Here is a 5,196-nt window from a genome sequence, read left to right as displayed (position 1 = left end):
TTGGATGCACACCCACTTAGTTTCTTTTGTTGAGCTTTCATATATTTATAGCTCTAGTGCATCCGTTGCATGGCAATCCCTACTCCTTGCATTAACATCAATCGATGGGCATCTCCATAGCTCATTGATTAGCCTCGTTGATGTGAGACTTTCTCCTTTTTTGTCTTCTCCACATAACCCCCATCATCATATTCTATTCCACCCATAGTGCTATGTCCATGGCTCACGCTCATGTATTGCGTGAAGGTTTATAAGTTTGAGATTACTAAAGTATGAAACAATTGCTTGGCTTGTCATTGGGGTTGTGCATGATGAGAGCATTTTTGTGTGACGAAAATGAAGCATAGTCAAACTATATGATTTTGTAGGGATAAGCTTTCTTTGGCCATGTTATTTTGAGAAGACATAATTGCTTAGTTAGTATGCTTGAAGTATTATTGTTTTTATGTCAATATTAAACTTTTATCTTGAATCTTTCGGATCTGAACATTCATGCCACAATAAAGAGGATTACTTGAAAATTATGTTAGGTAGCATTCCACATAAAAAATTCTGTTTTTATCATTTACCTACTCGAGGACGAGCAGGAATTAAGCTTGGGGATGCTTGATACGTCTCCAACGTATCTATAATTTTTGATTGTTCCATGCAATTATATTATCTATTTTGGATGTTTAATGGGCTTTATTATGCACTTTTATATTATTTTTAGGACTAACCTATTAACCGAAGGCCCAGTGCAAATTGCTGTTTTTTTTGCCTATTTCAGTGTTTCATAGAAAAGGAATATCAAACAGAGTCCAAACGGAATGAAACCTTCACGAGGATCGTTTCTGGAACAAACGCAATCCAAGAGACTTGGAGTGGACGTCAAGGAAGCAACGAGGAAGCCACGAGGCAGGAGGGCGCGCCCCCCACCCTCGTGGGCCCCTCGTGGCTCCACCGACCTACTTCTTTCTCCTATATATACTCATATACCCTGAAAACATCCAGGAGCACCACGAAACCCTATTTCCACCGCCGCAACCTTCTGTACCCGTGAGATCCCATCTTGGGGCCTTTTCCGGTGCTCCGCCGGAGGGCGAATCGATCGTAGAGGGCTTCTACATCAACACCATAGCCTCTCCGATGATTTGTGAGTAGTTTACCACAGACCTTCGGGATCATAGTTATTAGCTAGATGGCTTCTTCTCTCTCTTTGGATCTCAATATAAAGTTCTCCTCGATCTTCTTGGAGATCTATTCGATGTAATTCTTTTTGCGGTGTGTTTGTCGAGATCCGATGAATTGTGGGTTTATGATCAAGATTATCTATGAACAATATTTGATTCTTCTCTGAATTCTTTTATGCATGATTTAAATAATCTTTCTTGCAATGGGAGAAGTGCTTAGCTTTGGGTTCAATCTTGCGGTGTCCTTTCCCAGTGATAGCAGGGGCAGCAAGGCACGTATTGTATTGTTGTCATCGATGATAAAAAGATGGGGTTTATATCATAGTGCTTGAGTTTATCCCGCTACATCATGTCATCTTGCCTAATGCGTTACTCTATTCTTATGAACTTAATACTCTAGATGCATGCTGGATAGCGGTCGATGTGTGGAGTAATAGTAGTAGATGCAGAATCGTTTCGGTCTACCAATCACGGACGTGATGCCTATATACATGATCATGCCTAGATATTCTCATAACTATGCGCTTTTCTATCAATTGCTCGACAGTAATTTGTTCACCCACCGTAAATTATGCTATCTTGAGAGAAGCCACTAGTGAAACCTATGGCCCCCGGGTCTATCTTCCATCATATTATTTTCCTATCAACTTGTTATTCCTGCTGCCTTTTATTTTGCAATCTTTACTTTCCAATCTATACAACAAAAATAGCAAAAATATTTATCTTATTATCTCTATCAGATCTCACTTTTGCAAGTGGCCGTGAAGGGATTGACAACCCCTTTATCGCATTGGTTGCAAGGTTCTTGATTGTTTGTGCAGGTACGAGGGACTTGCGGTTAGTGTCCTACTGGATTGATACCTTGGTTCTCAAAAACTGAGGGAAATACTTACGCTACTTTGCTGCATCACCCTTTCCTCTTCAAGGGAAAATCAACGCATGCTCAAGAGGTAGCAGGGGGGTGCCCCGAGGGGGCACAACAGGCGCGCCAAGGGGGGTTGTGCCCACCTCGGTGGCCTCCCGCACCGCCTCTTTGCTTCTAGTAAATACCCCAATATTCCAAGAACCCTAGAGAGTCCTTCGAAAAATCAATTCCAGCCGCGCAAGTTCCAGAACCACCGCGCAGATCCAATCTAGACACCATCACGAGGGTTCATCATCCTCATTGGTGCCTCTCAAGTGATGCGTGAGTAGTTCATTGTAGACCTACATGTCCGTTGTTAGTAGCTAGATGGCTTCCTCTCTCTCTTTTGATTTTCAATACAATGGTCTCTTGGAGATCCATATGAGGTAACTCTTTTTGCGGTGTGTTTGTTGGGATCCGATGAACTTTGAGTTTATGATTCAAGATCTATGTTTTTATCCATCAAAGTTATTTGAGTCTCTTTGATCTCTTATATGCATGATTGCTTATAGCCTCGTATTTCTTCCAATATTTTGGGTTTTGTTTGGCCAACTTGATCTATTTTCTTGCACAATGGGAAGAGGTACTTTGTGACTGGGTTCGATCTTACAGTGCTTGATCCAGTGACAGAAGGGGTGCTACCTCTTTGAGCACTGCGTTGGTTTTCCCCTTGAAGAGGAAAGGGTGATGCAGCAAAGTAGGGTCAAGTATTTCCCTCAGTTTTTGAGAACCAAGGTATCAATCCAGTAGGAGGCTACGCGCGAGTCCCTCGTACCTACACAAAATAAATAAATCTCGCAACCAACGCGATAAGGGGTTGTCAATCCCTACACGGTCACTTACGAGAGTGAGATCTGATAGAAATGATAGGATAATATTTTGGTATTTTTGTGATAAAGATGCAAAGTAAAATAAAAGTAAACGTAAAAAGCAACGGAAATAACTAAGTGTTGGAAGATTAATATGATGAAGATAGACCGGGGGCCATAGGTTTCACTAGTGGCTTCTCTCAAGAGCATAAGTATTTACGGTGGGTGAACAAATTACTATGAGCAATTGACAGAATTGAGCATAGTTATGAGAATATCAAGGTATGATCATGTATATAGGTATCACGTCCAAGACAAGTAGACCGACTCCTGCCTGCATCTACTACTATTACTCCACACATCGACTGCTATCCAGCATGCATCTAGAGTATTAATTTCATAAGAACATAGTAACGCTTTAAGTAAGATGACATGATGTAGAGGGATAAACTCATGCAATATAATATAAACCCCATCTTGTTATCCTCGATGGCAACAATACAATACGTGCCTTGCTGCCCCTACTGTCACTGGGAAAGGACACCGCAAGATTGAACCCAAAGCTAAGCACTTCTCCCATTGCAAGAAAGATCAATCTAGTAGGCCAAACCAAACTGATAATTCGAAGAGACTTGCAAAGATAACCAATCATACATAAAAGAATTAAGAGAAGATTCAAATATTGTTCATAGATAAACTTGATCATAAACCCACAATTCATCGGTCTCAACAAACACACCGCAAAAGAAGATTACATCGAATAGATCTCCACAAGAGAGGGGGAGAACATTGTATTGAGATCCAAAAAGAGAGAAAAGCCATCTAGCTAATAACTATGGACCCGAAGGTCTGAGGTAAACTACTCACACATCATCGGAGAGGCTATGGTGTTGATGTAGAAGCCCTCCGTGATCGATGCCCCTCCGGCGGAGCTCCGGAAAAGGCCCCAAGATGGGATCTCACGGGTACAGAAGGTTGCGGCGGTGGAATTAGGTTTTGGCTCCGTATCTGGTAGTTTGGGGGTACGTAGATATATATAGGAGGAAGAAGTACGTCGGTGGAGCAACAGTGGGGCCCACGAGGGTGGAGGGCGCGCCCAGGGGGTAGGCGCGCCCCTACCTCGTGCTTCCCTGTTGGTTGCTTGACGTAGGGTCCAGGTCTCCTGGATCTTGTTCGTTCCAACAAATCACGTTCCCGAAGGTTTCATTCCGTTTGGACTCCGTTTGATATTCTTTTTCTGCGAAACTCTTCGAAATAGCAAAAACAACAATTCTGGGCTGGGCTCCGGTTAATAGGTTAGTCCAAAAATAATATAAAAGTGAATAATAAGCCAATAAGTCCAAAACAGAAGATAATATAGCATGGAGCAATCAAAATTATAGAATACGTTGAGACGTATGAGCATCCCAAGCTTAATTCCTGCTCGTCCTCGAGTAGGTAATGATAAAACAAATTTGATGCGGAGTACTACTTGGCATAATTCAATGTCAATTCTTCTTAATTGTGGTATAATATTCATATCCGAAAGATTCAAGATAAAGTTCATATGACATTAAAATAATAATACTTCAAGCATACTAACTAAGCATTATGTCCTCTCAAAAACAGGGCCAAAGAAAGTTCATCCCTACAAATCATATAGTTTAGTCATGCACCATCTTCGCACACAAAAATGCTCTCATCATGCACAACCCTGATGACAGCCAAGCAATTGTTTCATACTTTAGTAATCTCAAATTATAAACCTTCATTCATACATGAGCGCGAGCCATGGACATAGCACTATGGTGGAATAGAATATGATATGGGGGTTATGTGGAGAAGACAAAAAGGAGAAAGTCTCAATCAACGAGGCTAATCAATGATCTATGGAGATCCATCGATTGATGTTAATCAAGGAGTAGGGATTGCCATGCAACGGATGCACTAAGACATATATATGAAAGCTCAACAAAAGAACTAAGTGGGTGTGCATCCACTTGCTTGCTCACGAACACTACAAAAAAATACATTTCCGTGATGATACGTGTTTGTCACAGTAGGTCGCGTTTTTTGTCATGCATGTACATCCATGACAAATTTATGACAGAATCAGATAGTCATACCTGTGCTTCGTAGAAGTGTTCCATGACATTACCAAAATTATCATCACGGAAGTGTCCACTTCCATGACGATAAATCGCGCGTCACAGAAGTGCTTTCGTCAAGGGTGACCGACACGTGGCATCCACCGTAACGGAACGCCGTTAAGCTATCGGGTCGGGTTTTGGATCCGATAACCCGTTAACAGCCCCGACCAATGGGGATTTTC

Source organism: Triticum aestivum, chromosome 7D (assembly GCF_018294505.1).
Source record: "Triticum aestivum cultivar Chinese Spring chromosome 7D, IWGSC CS RefSeq v2.1, whole genome shotgun sequence".
NCBI lineage: Eukaryota > Viridiplantae > Streptophyta > Magnoliopsida > Poales > Poaceae > Triticum > Triticum aestivum.
Note: the sequence above shows the minus strand (reverse complement) of the source record.